Source organism: Lissotriton vulgaris, chromosome 1_1 (assembly GCF_964263255.1).
Source record: "Lissotriton vulgaris chromosome 1_1, aLisVul1.2, whole genome shotgun sequence".
NCBI lineage: Eukaryota > Metazoa > Chordata > Amphibia > Caudata > Salamandridae > Lissotriton > Lissotriton vulgaris.
Window position 1 is genome coordinate 243,204,807 of NC_141685.1, and position 21,534 is coordinate 243,226,340.

Consider the following 21,534-nt stretch of genomic DNA (forward strand, 5'->3'; position numbering starts at 1 on the left):
TTCTGCACTAGTGTTGATCAGTAATCATACGTGAAATGGTTATGGTTGTTTTTTAAATTAGTAATTTTAGTTAAATTGTCGTATTTATTTTGGTCGGGCGGTAAGGTCATGATCGGTGAGCAGTAATTGGAAGATCCCTATGGGGGGGCGTCACCCATTACGGATGGGAGCGCTCGGGGGAGGTGGCCATTGGCCCCTCAACGGGGAGGCGGTCCCTTCTAAGGATGGGCCGCCGAAAGGAAAGGAAAGGCGGTCAAGGCCCCTTCCTGGATAGGAGGGGCTACGGGCCCCTCCTGGGGAATTTCCCGGGGCCAGGACACCTGCGACGGCAGATGTGGTAAGTTGTGTGGGGTGGGGAGGGGGTTTACGCTACCTTCTAGACACCTCACACGAGTCCTCGGACGACCTTTAAATGGCGTTGAGTTCATTGGGGCCCCCGTCAAGTCAAGGGAAATTGGTAGATGCACTTGAGGTACGCCTCTGTGCGCTCGCCCCTCACAAGTGGGGGGGGTATTTCTGGTTTAGGGATCTGACACCGGTTACGACCTTGCCGTTGGCCCTTAAAAGTTAGGATGTACAATTTCAAGTTAAATGTTTTGTAGGATGTTAGTTCGGCTAGGAGAACCTTTGTATTAGAAATATGTTAAGGTTAGCCAAACATCGTAATGTGGAAATGAAATTGTACATTAATATGAAACTGTTATTTTAATGTTTTTGATTTTGTTTCATATTTTAATAAATACGGCCGGGAGGGTCACTCCCTCCCGCCTTCCAAAAGTTCAGAACTGTTTCCGGTTTCCCATCCTTAGGGATTGTGTCGAGAAGGGGTGGCGGGTATCTCAGCCATACTATGTAATGCTATTAAAGTGCAATAACCAAGGGAACACTGACTCTGTCAAAGATGATCCAAAAGGAATTGATGAAAAGTCCCAACTACAAACAACAGAATCAAAATAGTCTGAGGGGACACCCGGATTTGAACCAGGGACCTCTTGATCTGCAGTCAAATACTCTACCACTGAGCTATATCCCCAGCTTTTCAGTAAAATCAGAATGACATAATATCAGTACATCATGAAAGAGGGAGAGGATCATGCTAAGTTGTGCCGGAAAGTACAGGTTTGAAACTGTGGAACAGGAGAAGTAGTAGTTAATATTATTTATTAAAAGAAAGCTGTATCATTTAAAAAACGGATTACTTTGTTTCATTGCTATTTTATTTGAATAGGCAGTGGTACATAGGACCAATGCCTCTACATACAATGATTGTTTTGAAACATTCTTAAAGGGGAAGAGGTTTTTACGTGACACATTATCATTTGATGATTGGTTACCACAATCACCGAGATGGTGGTGAAGTATGATTGTTTTTTGGCCAAATTACGATGGAAAAACATTTCTACATACCACTACAATTCGGTATTTGGAAGGAACACCCAAACACCCCTTTCAAGTACCTTCAATTTAATACATCAAAAAAAGCCACTTTGTGCTTGCAACTGGCCTGATTCTTCAGACCAGCCTTCTTGCAACTGCAACGAGGGTTTGTACATCTTGCACGTAGGCAGAGCTTTCAAGGAGAAATTAAATAGTTCCTAAGTTGCACAAAAATGAAGTGCTTCAAACAAACACATACTTTGTATGGACAGAGAAGAGATGGAATATATGTAGGACTGAGGACACAGGTGTAACGAGAAATAGATTGATTGCATAGCTGCCCAGTATTCTAAGCCATTTCTTTAGTGCGATTCAAGAGAGCACCAACCAGTATAACAAATTTGTCAATTGGTTTCATAGTCCATTCCCTTTGTTTAGAGCTGTGAAAGGTAGAGCCGAATTCCAAAATAGATCAATGATGTTTCAGAAATTTCCCATAGGGAATACCAAGCCCAGTGTAAAAAATGCAGTTACTCACAAGTTTTAATCAGCAACACTGTAATGTTATTAAAGTGTAACATCCAAGGGATCACTGACTCTGTCAAAGATGATCCAAATGGGATTCAAGAAAATTCCAAACTACAAACAGCAGATTCAAAATAGTATGAGGGAACACCCGGATTTGAACCAGGGACCTCTATGATCTGCAGTCAAATGCTCTACCACTGAGCTATATACCCAGCTGTCAGCCAAGATCAGAATGACAATATATCAGTACATCATGATAGAGTGAGAGGATCATGCTAAGTTGTGCCGGAAAGTACAACCTTGAAACTGTGGAACTGAAGAAGTAGTTCTTAATATTATTTATTAAAGGAAAAATGGATCATTAAAAAAATATATGTATTTGTTTGATTGGTATTTTATTTGAATAGGCAGTGGTACATAGGACCAATGCCTGCACTTAAAATGTTTGTTTTGAAACATTCTCAAAGGGGAAGAGGTTTTTACGGGATACCTTATTGTTTCATGTTTGGTTACCACAATCACTCAGATGGTGATGAAGTATGATTGTTTTGGGCCACATTACAGTGGAAAAACATTTCTACATACCACTACAATTCGGTATTTGGAAGGTACACCCAAACACCCCTTTCACGGACCTTCGATTTAAAACATCAGAAAAAGCCACTTTGTGCTTGCAAATGGCCTGATTCTTCAGGCCAGCCTTCTTGCAACTGCAACAATGGTTCGTACATCTTGCACGTAGGCAGAGCATTTAAGGAGAAATTAAATAGTTCCTACGTTGCACAAAAATGAAGTGCTTCAAACAAGCACACACTTTTAATGCATAGGGAAAAGGTGGAATATATATGTAAGACTGAGGACACAGGTGAAATGAGAAATAGACTGACTGCATCGCTGCACAGTATTCTAAGCCATTTCTTTAGTGCGATTCAAGAGAGCACCAAACAGTATAACAAATTTGTCAATTTGTTTCATAGTCCATTCCCTTTCTTTAGTGCTGTATAAGGAAGAGCCAAATTCCAAAATAGATCAATGATCTTTCAGAAATTTCCCAAAGGGAATACCAAGCCGAGTGCTAAAACTCCATTTACTCACAGGTTTTGAGCAGCAAACTATGTAATGCTATTAAAGTGCAATAACCAAGGGAACACTGACTCTGTCAAAGATGATCCAAAAGGAATTGATGAAAAGTCCCAACTACAAACAACAGAATCAAAATAGTCTGAGGGGACACCCAGATTTGAACCAGGGACCTCTTGATCTGCAGTCAAATGCTCTACCACTGAGCTATATCCCAAGCTTTTCAGAAAAATTAGAATGACATAATATCAGTACATCATGAAAGAGTGAGAGGATCATGCTAAGTTGTGCCGGAAAGTACAGGCTTGAAACTGTGGAACAGGAGAAGTAGTCCTTAATATTATTTATTAAAGTAAAACTGGATCATTTAAAAAACAGATTAATTTGTTTCATTGCTATTTTATTTGAATAGGCAGTGGTACATAAGACCAATGCCTCTACATACAATGATTGTTTTGAAACATTCTTAAAGCGGAAGAGGTTTTTACATGACACATTATCATTTGATGATTGGTTACCACAATCACCGAGATGGTGGTGAAGTATGAATGTTTTTTGGCCAAATTACGGAGGAAAAACATTTCTACATACCACTACAATTCGGTATTTGGAAGGAACACCCAAACATCCCTATCAAGTACCTTCGATTTAATACATCAAAAAAAGCCACTTTGTGCTTGCAACTGGCCTGATTCTTCAGACCAGCCTTCTTGCAACTGCAACGAGGGTTTGTACATCTTGCACGTAGGCAGAGCTTTCAAGGAGAAATTAAATAGTTCCTACGTTGCACAAAAATGAAGTGCTTCAAACAAACACATACTTTTAATGCACAGGGAAAAGGTGGAATATATGTAAGACTGAGGACACAGGTGAAATGAGAAATAGACTGACTGCATCGCTGCACAGTATTCTAAGCCATTTCTTTAGTGCGGTTCAAGAAAGCATCAAACAGTATAACAAATTTGTCAATTTGTTTCATAGTCCATTCCCTTTCTTTAGTGCTGTAAAAGGAAGAGCCAAATTCCAAAATAGATCAATGATCTTTCAGAAATTTCCCAAAGGGAATACCAAGCCGAGTGTTAAAACTCCATTTACTCACAGGTTTTGAGCAGCAAACTCTGTAATGCTATTAAAGTGCAATATCCAAGGGAACACTGACTCTGTCAAAGATGATCCGAAAGGAATTGATGAAAAGTCCCAACTACAAACAACAGAATCAAAATAGTCTGAGGGGACACCCGGATTTGAACCAGGGACCTCTTGATCTGCAGTCAAATGCTCTACCACTGAGCTATATCCCCAGCTTTTCAGAAAAATTAGAATGACATAATATCAGTACATCATGAAAGAGTGAGAGGATCATGCTAAGTTGTGCCGGAAAGTACAGGCTTGAAACTGTGGAACAGGAGAAGTAGTCCTTAATATTATTTATTCAAGTAAAACTGGATCATTTAAAAAACAGATAAATTTTTTCATTGCTATTTTATTTGAATAGGCCGTGGTACATAAGACCAATGCCTCTACATACAATGATTGTTTTGAAACATTCTTAAAGGGGAAGAGGTTTTTACGTGACACATTATCATTTGATGATTGGTTACCACAATCACCGAGATGGTGGTGAAGTATGATTGTTTTTTGGCCAAATTACGATGGAAAAACATTTCTACATACCACTACAATTCGGTATTTGGAAGGAACACCCAAACACCCCTTTCAAGTACCTTCAATTTAATACATCAAAAAAAGCCACTTTGTGCTTGCAACTGGCCTATTTCTTCAGACCAGCCTTCTTGCAACTGCAACGAGGGTTTGTACATCTTGCACGTAGGCAGAGCTTTCAAGGAGAAATTAAATAGTTCCTAAGTTGCACAAAAATGAAGTGCTTCAAACAAACACATACTTTGTATGGACAGAGAAGAGATGGAATATATGTAAGACTGAGGACACAGGTGTAACGAGAAATAGATTGATTGCATAGCTGCCCAGTATTCTAAGCCATTTCTTTAGTGCGATTCAAGAGAGCACCAAACAGTATAACAAATTTGTCAATTGGTTTCATAGTCCATTCCCTTTGTTTAGAGCTGTGAAAGGTAGAGCCGAATTCCAAAATAGATCAATGATGTTTCAGAAATTTCCCATAGGGAATACCAAGCCCAGTGTAAAAAATGCAGTTACTCACAAGTTTTAATCAGCAACACTGTAATGTTATTAAAGTGTAACATCCAAGGGAACACCGACTCTGTCAAAGATGATCCAAATGGGATTCATGAAAAGGGCCACATTACGGTACACCCAAACACCCCTTTCACGGACCTTCGATTTAAAACATCAGAAAAAGCCACTTTGTGCTTGCAAATGGCCTGATTCTTCAGGCCAGCCTTCTTGCAACTGCAACAATGGTTCATACATCTTGCACGTAGGCAGAGCATTTAAGGAAAAATTAAATAGTTCCTACGTTGCACAAAAATGAAGTGCTTCAAACAAGCACATACTTTGGATGCACAGGGAAAAGGTGGAATATATGTAAGACTGAGGACACAGGTGAAATGAGAAATAGACTGACTGCATCGCTGCACAGTATTCTAAGCCATTTCTTTAGTGCGATTCAAGAAAGCACCAAACAGTATAACAAATTTGTCAATTTATTTCATAGTCCATTCCCTTTCTTTAGTGCTGTAAAAGGAAGAGCCAAATTCCAAAATAGATCAAAGATCTTTCAGAAAGTTCCCAAATGGAACACCAAGCCGAGTGTTAAAACTGCATTTACTCACAGGTTTTGAGCAGCAAACTCTGTAATGATATTAAAGTGCAATATCCAAGGGAACACTGACTCTGTCAAAGATGATCCAAAAGGAATTGATGAAAAGTCCCAATTACAAACAACAGAATCAAAATAGTCTGAGGGGACACCCGGATTTGAACCAGGGACCTCTTGATCTGCAGTCAAATGTCTACCACTGAGCTATATCCCCAGCTTTTCAGTAAAATCAGAATGACATAATATCAGTACATCATGAAAGAGTGAGAGGATCATGCTAAGTTGTGCCGGAAAGTACAGGCTTGAAACTTTGGAACAGGAGAAGTAGTAGTTAATATTATTTATTAAAGGAAAGCTGTATCATTTAAAAAATGGATTACTTTGTTTCATTGCTATTTTATTTGAATAGGCAGTGGTACATAAGACCAATGCCTCTACATACAATGATTGTTTTGAAACATTCTTAAAGGGGAAGAGGTTTTTACGTGACACATTATCATTTGATGATTGGTTACCACAATCACCGAGATGGTGGTGAAGTATGATTGTTTTTTGGCCAAATTACGATGGAAAAACATTTCTACATACCACTACAATTCGGTATTTGGAAGGAACACCCAAACACCCCTTTCAAGTACCTTCGATTTAATACATCAAAAAAAGCCACTTTGTGCTTGCAACTGGCCTGATTCTTCAGACCAGCCTTCTTGCAACTGCAACGAGGGTTTGTACATCTTGCACGTAGGCAGAGCTTTCAAGGAGAAATTAAATAGTTCCTAAGTTGCACAAAAATGAAGTGCTTCAAACAAACACATACTTTGTATGGACAGAGAAGAGATGGAATATATGTAAGACTGAGGACACAAGTGTAATGAGAAATAGATTGATTGCATAGCTGCCCAGTATTCTAAGCCATTTCTTTAGTGCGATTCAAGAGAGCACCAACCAGTATAACAAATTTGTCAATTGGTTTCATAGTCCATTCCCTTTGTTTAGAGCTGTGAAAGGTAGAGCCGAATTCCAAAATAGATCAATGATGTTTCAGAAATTTCCCATAGGGAATACCAAGCCCAGTGTAAAAAATGCAGTTACTCACAAGTTTTAATCAGCAACACTGTAATGTTATTAAAGTGTAACATCCAAGGGAACACTGACTCTGTCAAAGATAATCCAAATGGGATTCATGAAAATTCCCAACTACAAACAGCAGATTCAAAATAGTAAGAGGGGACACCCGGATTTGAACCAGGGACCTCTTGATCTGCAGTCAAATGCTCTACCACTGAGCTATATCCCCAGCTGTCAGCCAAGATCAGAATGACAATATATCAGTACATCATGAAAGAGTGAGAGGATCATGCTAAGTTGTGCCAGAAAGTACAACCTTGAAACTGTGGAACTGTAGAAGTAGTTCTTAATATTATTTATTAAAGGAAAAATGGATCATTAAAAAAAATATATGTATTTGTTTGATTGGTATTTTATTTGAATAGGCAGTGGTACATAGGACCAATGCCTGCACTTAAAATGTTTGTTTTGAAACATTCTCAAAGGGGAAGAGGTTTTTACGGGATACCTTATTGTTTCATGTTTGGTTACCGCAATCACTCAGATGGTGATGAAGTATGATTGTTTTGGGCCACATTACGGTGGAAAAACATTTCTACATACCACTACAATGCGGTATTTGGAAGGTACACCCAAACACCCCTTTCACGGACCTTCGATTTAAAACATCAGAAAAAGCCACTTTGTGCTTGCAAATGGCCTGATTCTTCAGGCCAGCCTTCTTGCAACTGCAACAATGGTTCGTACATCTTGCACGTAGGCAGAGCATTTAAGGAGAAATTAAATAGTTCCTACGTTGCACAAAAATGAAGTGCTTCAAACAAGCACATACTTTTAAAGCACAGGGAAAAGGTGGAATATATGTAAGACTGAGGACACAGGTGAAATGAGAAATAGACTGACTGCATCGCTGCACAGTATTCTAAGCCATTTCTTTAGTGCCATTCAAGAAAGCACCAAACAGTATAACAAATTTGTCAATTTATTTCATAGTCCATTCCCTTTCTCTTGTGCTGTAAAAGGAAGAGCCAAATTCCAAAATAGATCAATGATCTTTCAGAAAGTTCCCAAAGGGAACACCAAGCCGAGTGTTAAAACTCCATTTACTCACAGGTTTTGAGAAGCAAACTCGATAATGCTATTAAAGTGCAATATCCAAGGGAACACTGACTCTGTCAAAGATGATCCAAAAGGAATTGATGAAAAGTCCCAACTACAAACAACAGAATCAAAATAGTCTGAGGGGACACCCGGATTTGAACCAGGGACCTCTTGATCTGCAGTCAAATGCTCTACCACTGAGCTATATCCCCAGCTTTTCAGTAAAAGCAGAATGACATAATATCAGTACATCATGAAAGAGTGAGAGGATCATGCTAAGTTGTGCCGGAAAGTACAGGCTTGAAACTGTGGAACAGGAGAAGTAGTCCTTAATATTATTTATTAAAGTAAAACTGGATCATTTAAAAAACAGATTAATTTTTTCATTGCTATTTTATTTGAATAGGCCGTGGTACATAAGACCAATGCCTCTACATACAATGATTGTTTTGAAACATTCTTAAAGGGGAAGAGGTTTTTACGTGACACATTATCATTTGATGATTGGTTACCACAATCACCGAGATGGTGGTGAAGTATGATTGTTTTTTGGCCAAATTACGATGGAAAAACATTTCTACATACCACTACAATTCGGTATTTGGAAGGAACACCCAAACACCCCTTTCAAGTACCTTCGATTTAATACATCAAAAAAAGCCACTTTGTGCTTGCAACTGGCCTGATTCTTCAGACCAGCCTTCTTGCAACTGCAACGAGGGTTTGTACATCTTGCACGTAGGCAGAGCTTTCAAGGAGAAATTAAATAGTTCCTAAGTTGCACAAAAATGAAGTGCTTCAAACAAACACATACTTTGTATGGACAGAGAAGAGATGGAATATATGTAAGACTGAGGACACAGGTGTAATGAGAAATAGATTGATTGCATAGCTGCCCAGTATTCTAAGCCATTTCTTTAGTGCGATTCAAGAGAGCACCAAACAGTATAACAAATTTGTCAATTGGTTTCATAGTCCATTCCCTTTGTTTAGAGCTGTGAAAGGTAGAGCCGAATTCCAAAATAGATCAATGATGTTTCAGAAATTTCCCATAGGGAATACCAAGCCCAGTGTAAAAAATGCAGTTACTCACAAGTTTTAATCAGCAACACTGTAATGGTATTAAAGTGTAAGATCCAAGGGAACACTGACTCTGTCAAAGATGATTCAAATGGGATTCATGAAAATTCCCAACTACAAACAGCAGATTCAAAATAGTGTGAGGGAACACCCGGATTTGAACCAGGGACCTCTATGATCTGCAGTCAAATGCTCTACCACTGAGCTATATCCCCAGCTTTTCAGTGAAATCAGAATGACATAATATCAGTACATCATGAAAGAGTGAGAGGATCATGCTAAGTTGTGCCGGAAAGTACAGGCTTGAAACTGTGGAACAGGAGAAGTAGTCCTTAATATTATTTATTAAAGTAAAACTGGCTCATTTAAAAAACAGATTAATTTGTTTCATTGCTAATTTATTTGAATAGGCCGTGGTACATAAGACCAATGCCTCTACATACAATGATTGTTTTGAAACATTCTTAAAGGGGAAGAGGTTTTTACATGACACATTATCATTTGATGATTGGTTACCACAATCACCGAGATGGTGGTGAAGTATGATTGTTTTTTGGCCAAATTACGATGGAAAAACATTTCTACATAACACTACAATTCGGTATTTGGAAGGAACACCCAAACACCCCTTTCAAGTACCTTCAATTTAATACATCAAAAAAAGCCACTTTGTGCTTGCAACTGGCCTGATTCTTCAGACCAGCCTTCTTGCAACTGCAACAAGGGTTTGTACATCTTGCACGTAGGCAGAGCTTTCAAGGAGAAATTAAATAGTTCCTAAGTTGCACAAAAATGAAGTGCTTCAAACAAACACATACTTTGTATGGACAGAGAAGAGATGGAATATATGTAAGACTGAGGACACAGGTGTAACGAGAAATAGATTGATTGCATAGCTGCCCAGTATTCTAAGCCATTTCTTTAGTGCGATTCAAGAGAGCACCAAACAGTATAACAAATTTGTCAATTGGTTTCATAGTCCATTCCCTTTGTTTAGAGCTGTGAAAGGTAGAGCCGAATTCCAAAATAGATCAATGATGTTTCAGAAATTTCCCATAGGGAATACCAAGCCCAGTGTAAAAAATGCAGTTACTCACAAGTTTTAATCAGCAACACTGTAATGTTATTAAAGTGTAACATCCAAGGGAACACTGACTCTGTCAAAGATGATCCAAATGGGATTCATGAAAATTCCCAACTACAAACAGCAGATTCAAAATAGTATGAGGGAACACCCGGATGTGAACCAGGGACCTCTATGATCTGCAGTCAAATGCTCTACCACTGAGCTATATACCCAGCTGTCAGCCAACATCAGAATGACAATATATCAGTACATCATGAAAGAGTGAGAGGATCATGCTAAGTTGTGCCGGAAAGTACAACCTTGAAACTGTGGAACTGTAGAAGTAGTTCTTAATATTATTTATTAAAGGAAAAATGGATCATTAAAAAAATATATGTATTTGTTTGATTGGTATTTTATTTGAATAGGCAGTGGTACATAGGACCAATGCCTGCACTTAAAATGTTTGTTTTGAAACATTCTCAAAGGGGAAGAGGTTTTTACGGGATACCTTATTGTTTCATGTTTGGTTACCACAATCACTCAGATGGTGATGAAGTATGATTGTTTTGGGCCACATTACAGTGGAAAAACATTTCTACATACCACTACAATTCGGTATTTGGAAGGTACACCCAAACACCCCTTTCACGGACCTTCGATTTAAAACATCAGAAAAAGCCACTTTGTGCTTGCAAATGGCCTGATTCTTCAGGCCAGCCTTCTTGCAACTGCAACAATGGTTCGTAGATCTTGCACGTAGGCAGAGCATTTAAGGAGAAATTAAATAGTTCCTACGTTGCACAAAAATTAAGTGCTTCAAACAAGCACATACTTTTAATGCACAGGGAAAAGGTGGAATATATGTAAGACTGAGGACACAGGTGAAATGAGAAATAGACTGACTGCATCGCTGCACAGTATTCTAAGCCATTTCTTTAGTGCGATTCAAGAGAGCACCAAACAGTATAACAAATTTGTCAATTTGTTTCATAGTCCATTCCCTTTCTTTAGTGCTGTATAAGGAAGAGCCAAATTCCAAAATAGATCAATGATCTTTCAGAAATTTCCCAAAGGGAATACCAAGCCGAGTGCTAAAACTCCATTTACTCACAGGTTTTGAGCAGCAAACTATGTAATGCTATTAAAGTGCAATAACCAAGGGAACACTGACTCTGTCAAAGATGATCCAAAAGGAATTGATGAAAAGTCCCAACTACAAACAACAGAATCAAAATAGTCTGAGGGGACACCCAGATTTCAACCAGGGACCTCTTGATCTGCAGTCAAATGCTCTACCACTGAGCTATATCCCAAGCTTTTCAGAAAAATTAGAATGACATAATATCAGTACATCATGAAAGAGTGAGAGGATCATGCTAAGTTGTGCCGGAAAGTACAGGCTCGAAACTGTGGAACAGGAGAAGTAGTCCTTAATATTATTTATTAAAGTAAAACTGGATCATTTAAAAAACAGATTAATTTGTTTCATTGCTATTTTATTTGAATAGGCAGTGGTACATAAGACCAATGCCTCTACATACAATGATTGTTTTGAAACATTCTTAAAGCGGAAGAGGTTTTTACATGACACATTATCATTTGATGATTGGTTACCACAATCACCGAGATGGTGGTGAAGTATGAATGTTTTTTGGCCAAATTACGGAGGAAAAACATTTCTACATACCACTACAATTCGGTATTTGGAAGGAACACCCAAACATCCCTATCAAGTACCTTCGATTTAATACATCAAAAAAAGCCACTTTGTGCTTGCAACTGGCCTGATTCTTCAGACCAGCCTTCTTGCAACTGCAACGAGGGTTTGTACATCTTGCACGTAGGCAGAGCTTTCAAGGAGAAATTAAATAGTTCCTAAGTTGCACAAAAATGAAGTGCTTCAAACAAACACATACTTTGTATGGACAGAGAAGAGATGGAATATATGTAAGACTGAGGACACAGGTGTAACGAGAAATAGATTGATTGCATAGCTGCCCAGTATTCTAAGCCATTTCTTTAGTGCGATTCAAGAGAGCACCAAACAGTATAACAAATTTGTCAATTGGTTTCATAGTCCATTCCCTTTGTTTAGAGCTGTGAAAGGTAGAGCCGAATTCCAAAATAGATCAATGATGTTTCAGAAATTTCCCATAGGGAATACCAAGCCCAGTGTAAAAAATGCAGTTACTCACAAGTTTTAATCAGCAACACTGTAATGTTAATAAAGTGTAACATCCAAGGGAACACCAACTCTGTCAAAGATGATCCAAATGGGATTCATGAAAAGGGCCACATTACGGTACACCCAAACACCCCTTTCACGGACCTTCGATTTAAAACATCAGAAAAAGCCACTTTGTGCTTGCAAATGGCCTGATTCTTCAGGCCAGCCTTCTTGCAACTGCAACAATGGTTCATACATCTTGCACGTAGGCAGAGCATTTAAGGAAAAATTAAATAGTTCCTACGTTGCACAAAAATGAAGTGCTTCAAACAAGCACATACTTTGGATGCACAGGGAAAAGGTGGAATATATGTAAGACTGAGGACACAGGTGAAATGAGAAATAGACTGACTGCATCGCTGCACAGTATTCTAAGCCATTTCTTTAGTGCGATTCAAGAAAGCACCAAACAGTATAACAAATTTGTCAATTTATTTCATAGTCCATTCCCTTTCTTTAGTGCTGTAAAAGGAAGAGCCAAATTCCAAAATAGATCAAAGATCTTTCAGAAAGTTCCCAAATGGAACACCAAGCCGAGTGTTAAAACTGCATTTACTCACAGGTTTTGAGCAGCAAACTCTGTAATGATATTAAAGTGCAATATCCAAGGGAACACTGACTCTGTCAAAGATGATCCAAAAGGAATTGATGAAAAGTCCCAATTACAAACAACAGAATCAAAATAGTCTGAGGGGACACCCGGATTTGAACCAGGGACCTCTTGATCTGCAGTCAAATGTCTACCACTGAGCTATATCCCCAGCTTTTCAGTAAAATCAGAATGACATAATATCAGTACATCATGAAAGAGTGAGAGGATCATGCTAAGTTGTGCCGGAAAGTACAGGCTTGAAACTTTGGAACAGGAGAAGTAGTAGTTAATATTATTTATTAAAGGAAAGCTGTATCATTTAAAAAATGGATTACTTTGTTTCATTGCTATTTTATTTGAATAGGCAGTGGTACATAAGACCAATGCCTCTACATACAATGATTGTTTTGAAACATTCTTAAAGGGGAAGAGGTTTTTACGTGACACATTATCATTTGATGATTGGTTACCACAATCACCGAGATGGTGGTGAAGTATGATTGTTTTTTGGCCAAATTACGATGGAAAAACATTTCTAAATACCACTACAATTCGGTATTTGGAAGGAACACCCAAACACCCCTTTCAAGTACCTTCGATTTAATACATCAAAAAAAGCCACTTTGTGCTTGCAACTGGCCTGATTCTTCAGACCAGCCTTCTTGCAACTGCAACGAGGGTTTGTACATCTTGCACGTAGGCAGAGCTTTCAAGGAGAAATTAAATAGTTCCTAAGTTGCACAAAAATGAAGTGCTTCAAACAAACACATACTTTGTATGGACAGAGAAGAGATGGAATATATGTAAGACTGAGGACACAGGTGTAATGAGAAATAGATTGATTGCATAGCTGCCCAGTATTCTAAGCCATTTCTTTAGTGCGATTCAAGAGAGCACCAACCAGTATAACAAATTTGTCAATTGGTTTCATAGTCCATTCCCTTTGTTTAGAGCTGTGAAAGGTAGAGCCGAATTCCAAAATAGATCAATGATGTTTCAGAAATTTCCCATAGGGAATACCAAGCCCAGTGTAAAAAATGCAGTTACTCACAAGTTTTAATCAGCAACACTGTAATGGTATTAAAGTGTAACATCCAAGGGAACACTGACTCTGTCAAAGATAATCCAAATGGGATTCATGAAAATTCCCAACTACAAACAGCAGATTCAAAATAGTATGAGGGGACACCCGGATTTGAACCAGGGACCTCTTGATCTGCAGTCAAATGCTCTACCACTGAGCTATATCCCCAGCTGTCAGCCAAGATCAGAATGACAATATATCAGTACATCATGAAAGAGTGAGAGGATCATGCTAAGTTGTGCCGGAAAGTACAACCTTGAAACTGTGGAACTGTAGAAGTAGTTCTTAATATTATTTATTAAAGGAAAAATGGATCATTAAAAAAAATATATGTATTTGTTTGATTGGTATTTTATTTGAATAGGCAGTGGTACATAGGACCAATGCCTGCACTTAAAATGTTTGTTTTGAAACATTCTCAAAGGGGAAGAGGTTTTTACGGGATACCTTATTGTTTCATGTTTGGTTACCACAATCACTCAGATGGTGATGAAGTATGATTGTTTTGGGCCACATTACGGTGGAAAAACATTTCTACATACCACTACAATGCGGTATTTGGAAGGTACACCCAAACACCCCTTTCACGGACCTTCGATTTAAAACATCAGAAAAAGCCACTTTGTGCTTGCAAATGGCCTGATTCTTCAGGCCAGCCTTCTTGCAACTGCAACAATGGTTCGTACATCTTGCACGTAGGCAGAGCATTTAAGGAGAAATTAAATAGTTCCTACGTTGCACAAAAATGAAGTGCTTCAAACAAGCACATACTTTTAATGCACAGGGAAAAGGTGGAATATATGTAAGACTGAGGACACAGGTGAAATGAGAAATAGACTGACTGCATCGCTGCACAGTATTCTAAGCCATTTCTTTAGTGCGATTCAAGAAAGCATCAAACAGTTTAACAAATTTGTCAATTTATTTCATAGTCCATTCCCTTTCTTAAGTGCTGTAAAAGGAAGAGCCAAATTCCAAAATAGATCAATGATCTTTCAGAAAGTTCCCAAAGGGAACACCAAGCCGAGTGTTAAAACTCCATTTACTCACAGGTTTTGAGAAGCAAACTCGATAATGCTATTAAAGTGCAATATCCAAGGGAACACTGACTCTGTCAAAGATGATCCAAAAGGAATTGATGAAAAGTCCCAACTACAAACAACAGAATCAAAATAGTCTGAGGGGACACCCGGATTTGAACCAGGGACCTCTTGATCTGCAGTCAAATGCTCTACCACTGAGCTATATCCCCAGCTTTTCAGTAAAAGCAGAATGACGTAATATCAGTACATCATGAAAGAGTGAGAGGATCATGCTAAGTTGTGCCGGAAAGTACAGGCTTGAAACTGTGGAACAGGAGAAGTAGTCCTTAATATTATTTATTAAAGTAAAACTGGATCATTTAAAAAACAGATTAATTTTTTCATTGCTATTTTATTTGAATAGGCCGTGGTACATAAGACCAATGCCTCTACATACAATGATTGTTTTGAAACATTCTTAAAGGGGAAGAGGTTTTTACGTGACACATTATCATTTGATGATTGGTTACCACAATCACCGAGATGGTGGTGAAGTATGATTGTTTTTTGGCCAAATTACGATGGAAAAACATTTCTACATACCACTACAATTCGGTATTTGGAAGGAACACCCAAACACCCCTTTCAAGTACCTTCGATTTAATACATCAAAAAAAGCCACTTTGTGCTTGCAACTGGCCTGATTCTTCAGACCAGCCTTCTTGCAACTGCAACGAGGGTTTGTACATCTTGCACGTAGGCAGAGCTTTCAAGGAGAAATTAAATAGTTCCTAAGTTGCACAAAAATGAAGTGCTTCAAACAAAAACATATTTTGTATGGACAGAGAAGAGATGGAATATATGTAAGACTGAGGACACAGGTGTAATGAGAAATAGATTGATTGCATAGCTGCCCAGTATTCTAAGCCATTTCTTTAGTGCGATTCAAGACAGCACCAAACAGTATAACAAATTTGTCAATTGGTTTCATAGTCCATTCCCTTTGTTTAGAGCTGTGAAAGGTAGAGCCGAATTCCAAAATAGATCAATGATGTTTCAGAAATTTCCCATAGGGAATACCAAGCCCAGTGTAAAAAATGCAGTTACTCACAAGTTTTAATCAGCAACACTGTAATGGTATTAAAGTGTAACATCCAAGGGAACACTGACTCTGTCAAAGATGATCCAAATGGGATTCATGAAAATTCCCAACTACAAACAGCAGATTCAAAATAGTGTGAGGGAACACCCGGATTTGAACCAGGGACCTCTATGATCTGCAGTCAAATGCTCTACCACTGAGCTATATCCCCAGCTTTTCAGTGAAATCAGAATGACATAATATCAGTACATCATGAAAGAGTGAGAGGATCATGCTAAGTTGTGCCGGAAAGTACAGGCTTGAAACTGTGGAACAGGAGAAGTAGTCCTTAATATTATTTATTAAAGTAAAACTGGCTCATTTAAAAAACAGATTAATTTGTTTCATTGCTAATTTATTTGAATAGGCCGTGGTACATAAGACCAATGCCTCTACATACAATGATTGTTTTGAAACATTCTTAAAGGGGAAGAGGTTTTTACATGACACATTATCATTTGATGATTGGTTACCACAATCACCGAGATGGTGGTGAAGTATGATTGTTTTTTGGCCAAATTACGATGGAAAAACATTTCTACATAACACTACAATTCGGTATTTGGAAGGAACACCCAAACACCCCTTTCAAGTACCTTCAATTTAATACATCAAAAAAAGCCACTTTGTGCTTGCAACTGGCCTGATTCTTCAGACCAGCCTTCTTGCAACTGCAACGAGGGTTTGTACATCTTGCACGTAGGCAGAGCTTTCAAGGAGAAATTAAATAGTTCCTAATTTGCACAAAAATGAAGTGCTTCAAACAAACACATACTTTGTATGGACAGAGAAGAGATGGAATATATGTAAGACTGAGGACACAGGTGTAATGAGAAATAGATTGATTGCATAGCTGCCCAGTATTCTAAGCCATTTCTTTAGTGCGATTCAAGAGAGCACCAAACAGTATAACAAATTTGTCAATTGGTTTCATAGTCCATTCCCTTTGTTTAGAGCTGTGAAAGGTGGAGCCGAATTCCAAAATAGATCAATGATGTTTCAGAAATTTCCCATAGGGAATACCAAGCCCAGTGTAAAAAATGCAGTTACTCACAAGTTTTAATCAGCAACACTGTAATGGTATTAAAGTGTAACATCCAAGGGAACACTGACTCTGTCAAAGATGATCCAAATGGGATTCATGAAAATTCCCAACTACAAACAGCAGATTCAAAATAGTGTAAGGGAACACCCGGATTTGAACCAGGGACCTCTATGATCTGCAGTCAAATGCTCTACCACTGAGCTATACCCCAGCTTTTCAGTGAAATCAGAATGACATAATATCAGTACATCATGAAAGAGTGAGAGGATCATGCTAAGTTGTGCCGGAAAGTACAGGCTTGAAACTGTGGAACAGGAGAAGTAGTCCTTAATATTATTTATTAAAGTAAAACTGGCTCATTTAAAAAACAGATTAATTTGTTTCATTGCTAATTTATTTGAATAGGCCGTGGTACATAAGACCAATGCCTCTACATACAATGATTGTTTTGAAACATTCTTAAAGGGGAAGAGGTTTTTACATGACACATTATCATTTGATGATTGGTTACCACAATCACCGAGATGGTGGTGAAGTATGATTGTTTTTTGGCCAAATTACGATGGAAAAACATTTCTACATAACACTACAATTCGGTATTTGGAAGGAACACCCAAACACCCCTTTCAAGTACCTTCAATTTAATACATCAAAAAAAGCCACTTTGTGCTTGCAACTGGCCTGATTCTTCAGACCAGCCTTCTTGCAACTGCAACGAGGGTTTGTACATCTTGCACGTAGGCAGAGCTTTCAAGGAGAAATTAAATAGTTCCTAATTTGCACAAAAATGAAGTGCTTCAAACAAACACATACTTTGTATGGACAGAGAAGAGATGGAATATATGTAAGACTGAGGACACAGGTGTAATGAGAAATAGATTGATTGCATAGCTGCCCAGTATTCTAAGCCATTTCTTTAGTGCGATTCAAGAGAGCACCAAACAGTATAACAAATTTGTCAATTGGTTTCATAGTCCATTCCCTTTGTTTAGAGCTGTGAAAGGTAGAGCCGAATTCCAAAATAGATCAATGATGTTTCAGAAATTTCCCATAGGGAATACCAAGCCCAGTGTAAAAAATGCAGTTACTCACAAGTTTTAATCAGCAACACGGTAATGTTATTAAAGTGTAACATCCAAGGGAACACTGACTCTGTCATAGATGATCCAAATGGTATTCATGAAAATTCCCAACTACAAACAGCAGATTCAAAATAGTATGAGGGGACACCCGGATTTGAACCAGGGACCTCTTGATCTGCAGTCAAATGCTCTACCACTGAGCTATATCCCCAGCTGTCAGCCAAGATCAGAATGACAATATATCAGTACATCATGAAAGAGTGAGAGGATCATGCTAAGTTGTGCCGGAAAGTACAACCTTGAAACTGTGGAACTGTAGAAGTAGTTCTTAATATTATTTATTAAAGGAAAAATGGATCATTAAAAAAAATATATGTATTTGTTTGATTGGTATTTTATTTGAATAGGCAGTGGTACATAGGACCAATGCCTGCACTTAAAATGTTTGTTTTGAAACATTCTCAAAGGGGAAGAGGTTTTTACGGGATACCTTATTGTTTCATGTTTGGTTACCACAATCACTCAGATGGTGATGAAGTATGATTGTTTTGGGCCACATTACGGTGGAAAAACATTTCTACATACCACTACAATTCGGTATTTGGAAGGTACACCCAAACACCCCTTTCACGGACCTTCGATTTAAAACATCAGAAAAAGCCACTTTGTGCTTGCAAATGGCCTGATTCTTCAGGCCAGCCTTCTTGCAACTGCAACAATGGTTCGTACATCTTGTACGTAGGCAGAGCATTTAAGGAGAAATTAAATAGTTCCTACGTTGCACAAAAATGAAGTGCTTCAAACAAGCACATACTTTTAATGCACAGGGAAAAGGTGGAATATATGTAAGACTGAGGACACAGGTGAAATGAGAAATAGACTGACTGCATCGCTGCACAGTATTCTAAGCCATTTCTTTAGTGCGATTCAAGAAAGCACCAAACAATATAACAAATTTGTCAATTTATTTCATAGTCCATTCCCTTTCTCTTGTGCTGTAAAAGGAAGAGCCAAATTCCAAAATAGATCAATGATCTTTCAGAAAGTTCCCAAAGGGAACACCAAGCCGAGTGTTAAAACTGCATTTACTCACAGGTTTTGAGCAGCAAACTCTGTAATGATATTAAAGTACAATATCCAAGGGAACACTGACTCTGTCAAAGATGATCCAAAAGGAATTGATGAAAAGTCCCAACTACAAACAACAGAATCAAAATAGTCTGAGGGGACACCCGGATTTGAACCAGGGACCTCTTGATCTGCAGTCAAATGCTCTACCACTGAGCTATATCCCCAGCTTTTCAGTAAAATCAGAATGACATAATATCAGTACATCATGAAAGAGTGAGAGGATCATGCTAAGTTGTGCCGGAAAGTACAGGCTTGAAACTGTGGAACAGGAGAAGTAGTCCTTAATATTATTTATTAAAGTAAAACTAGATCATTTAAAAAACAGATTAATTTTTTCATTGCTATTTTATTTGAATAGGCCGTGGTACATAAGACCAATGCCTCTACATACAATCATTGTTTTGAAACATTCTTAAAGGGGAAGAGGTTTTTACGTGACACATTATCATTTGATGATTGGTTACCAGAATCACCGAGATGGTGGTGAAGTATGATTGTTTTTTGGCCAAATTACGATGGAAAAACATTTCTACATACCACTACAATTCGGTATTTGGAAGGAACACCCAAACACCCCTTTCAAGTACCTTCAATTTAATACATCAAAAAAAGCCACTTTGTGCTTGCAACTGGCCTGATTCTTCAGACCAGCCTTCTTGCAACTGCAACGAGGGTTTGTACATCTTGCACGTAGGCAGTGCTTTCAAGGAGAAATTAAATAGTTCCTAATTTGCACAAAAATGAAGTTCTTCAAACAAACACATACTTTGTATGGACAGAGAAGAGATGGAATATATGTAAGACTGAGGACACAGGTGTAATGAGAAATAGATTGATTGCATAGCTGCCCAGTATTCTAAGCCATTTCTTTAGTGCGATTCAAGAGAGCACCGAACAGTATAACAAATTTGTCAATTGGTTTCATAGTCCATTCCCTTTGTTTAGAGCTGTGAAAGGTAGAACCGAATTCCAAAATAGATCAATGATGTTTCAGAAATTTCCCATAGGGAATACCAAGCCCAGTGTAAAAAATGCAGTTACTCACAAGTTTTAATCAGCAACACTGTAATGGTATTAAAGTGTAACATCCAAGGGAACACTGACTCTGTCAAAGATGATCCAAATGGGATTCATGAAAATTCCCAACTACAAACAGCAGATTCAAAATAGTATGAGGGGACAACCGGATTTGAACCAGGGACCTCTTGATCTGCAGTCAAATGCTCTACCACTGAGCTATATCCCCAGCTGTCAGCCAAGATCAGAATGACAATATATCAGTACATCATGAAAGAGTGAAAGGATCATGCTAAGTTGTGCCGGAAAGTACAACCTTGAAACTGTGGAACTGTAGAAGTAGTTCTTAATATTATTTATTAAAGGAAAAATGGATCATTAAAAAAAATATATGTATTTGTTTGATTGGTATTTTATTTGAATAGACAGTAGTACATAGGACCAATGCCTGCACTTAAAATGTTTGTTTTGAAACATTCTCAAAGGGGAAGAGGTTTTTACGGGATACCTTATTGTTTCATGTTTGGTTACCACAATCACTCAGATGGTGATGAAGTATGATTGTTTTGGGCCACATTACAGTGGAAAAACATTTCTACATACCACTACAATTCGGTATTTGGAAGGTACACCCAAACACCCCTTTCACGGACCTTCGATTTAAAACATCAGAAAAAGCCACTTTGTGCTTGCAAATGGCCTGATTCTTCAGGCCAGCCTTCTTGCAACTGCAACAATGGTTCGTAGATCTTGCACGTAGGCAGAGCATTTAAGGAGAAATTAAATAGTTCCTACGTTGCACAAAAATGAAGTGCTTCAAACAAGCACATACTTTTAATGCACAGGGAAAAGGTGGAATATATGTAAGACTGAGGACACAGGTGAAATGAGAAATAGACTGACTGCATCGCTGCACAGTATTCTAAGCCATTTCTTTAGTGCGATTCAAGAGAGCACCAAACAGTATAACAAATTTGTCAATTTGTTTCATAGTCCATTCCCTTTCTTTAGTGCTGTATAAGGAAGAGCCAAATTCCAAAATAGATCAATGATCTTTCAGAAATTTCCCAAAGGGAATACCAAGCCGAGTGCTAAAACTCCATTTACTCACAGGTTTTGAGCAGCAAAC

General features: G+C 38.2%; 16 non-coding genes across 16 annotated transcripts; all 16 read right to left on the minus strand.

Annotated features, from left to right (window-relative positions):
- Positions 1-961: 961 nt before the first annotated feature.
- Positions 962-1,033, minus strand: TRNAC-GCA (transfer RNA cysteine (anticodon GCA)). Its single transcript has one exon. It is a non-coding gene; the product is annotated as a tRNA-Cys (tRNA).
- A 1,011-nt stretch (positions 1,034-2,044) lies between these two features.
- TRNAC-GCA (transfer RNA cysteine (anticodon GCA)) lies at positions 2,045-2,117 on the minus strand. The gene has a single exon. It is a non-coding gene; the product is annotated as a tRNA-Cys (tRNA).
- A 1,013-nt stretch (positions 2,118-3,130) lies between these two features.
- Positions 3,131-3,202, minus strand: TRNAC-GCA (transfer RNA cysteine (anticodon GCA)). The gene has a single exon. It is a non-coding gene; the product is annotated as a tRNA-Cys (tRNA).
- A 1,012-nt stretch (positions 3,203-4,214) lies between these two features.
- On the minus strand, positions 4,215-4,286 carry TRNAC-GCA (transfer RNA cysteine (anticodon GCA)). Its single transcript has one exon. It is a non-coding gene; the product is annotated as a tRNA-Cys (tRNA).
- Positions 4,287-5,889: 1,603 nt separating this feature from the next.
- Positions 5,890-5,960, minus strand: TRNAC-GCA (transfer RNA cysteine (anticodon GCA)). The gene has a single exon. It is a non-coding gene; the product is annotated as a tRNA-Cys (tRNA).
- Positions 5,961-6,971: 1,011 nt separating this feature from the next.
- Positions 6,972-7,043, minus strand: TRNAC-GCA (transfer RNA cysteine (anticodon GCA)). The gene has a single exon. It is a non-coding gene; the product is annotated as a tRNA-Cys (tRNA).
- Positions 7,044-8,055: 1,012 nt separating this feature from the next.
- Positions 8,056-8,127, minus strand: TRNAC-GCA (transfer RNA cysteine (anticodon GCA)). Its single transcript has one exon. It is a non-coding gene; the product is annotated as a tRNA-Cys (tRNA).
- A 1,010-nt stretch (positions 8,128-9,137) lies between these two features.
- On the minus strand, positions 9,138-9,210 carry TRNAC-GCA (transfer RNA cysteine (anticodon GCA)). The gene has a single exon. It is a non-coding gene; the product is annotated as a tRNA-Cys (tRNA).
- A 3,771-nt stretch (positions 9,211-12,981) lies between these two features.
- On the minus strand, positions 12,982-13,052 carry TRNAC-GCA (transfer RNA cysteine (anticodon GCA)). The gene has a single exon. It is a non-coding gene; the product is annotated as a tRNA-Cys (tRNA).
- A 1,011-nt stretch (positions 13,053-14,063) lies between these two features.
- On the minus strand, positions 14,064-14,135 carry TRNAC-GCA (transfer RNA cysteine (anticodon GCA)). Its single transcript has one exon. It is a non-coding gene; the product is annotated as a tRNA-Cys (tRNA).
- Positions 14,136-15,147: 1,012 nt separating this feature from the next.
- Positions 15,148-15,219, minus strand: TRNAC-GCA (transfer RNA cysteine (anticodon GCA)). The gene has a single exon. It is a non-coding gene; the product is annotated as a tRNA-Cys (tRNA).
- A 1,010-nt stretch (positions 15,220-16,229) lies between these two features.
- TRNAC-GCA (transfer RNA cysteine (anticodon GCA)) lies at positions 16,230-16,302 on the minus strand. Its single transcript has one exon. It is a non-coding gene; the product is annotated as a tRNA-Cys (tRNA).
- A 1,011-nt stretch (positions 16,303-17,313) lies between these two features.
- On the minus strand, positions 17,314-17,386 carry TRNAC-GCA (transfer RNA cysteine (anticodon GCA)). Its single transcript has one exon. It is a non-coding gene; the product is annotated as a tRNA-Cys (tRNA).
- Positions 17,387-18,396: 1,010 nt separating this feature from the next.
- Positions 18,397-18,468, minus strand: TRNAC-GCA (transfer RNA cysteine (anticodon GCA)). The gene has a single exon. It is a non-coding gene; the product is annotated as a tRNA-Cys (tRNA).
- A 1,012-nt stretch (positions 18,469-19,480) lies between these two features.
- TRNAC-GCA (transfer RNA cysteine (anticodon GCA)) lies at positions 19,481-19,552 on the minus strand. The gene has a single exon. It is a non-coding gene; the product is annotated as a tRNA-Cys (tRNA).
- A 1,010-nt stretch (positions 19,553-20,562) lies between these two features.
- TRNAC-GCA (transfer RNA cysteine (anticodon GCA)) lies at positions 20,563-20,634 on the minus strand. Its single transcript has one exon. It is a non-coding gene; the product is annotated as a tRNA-Cys (tRNA).
- Positions 20,635-21,534: the final 900 nt, after the last annotated feature.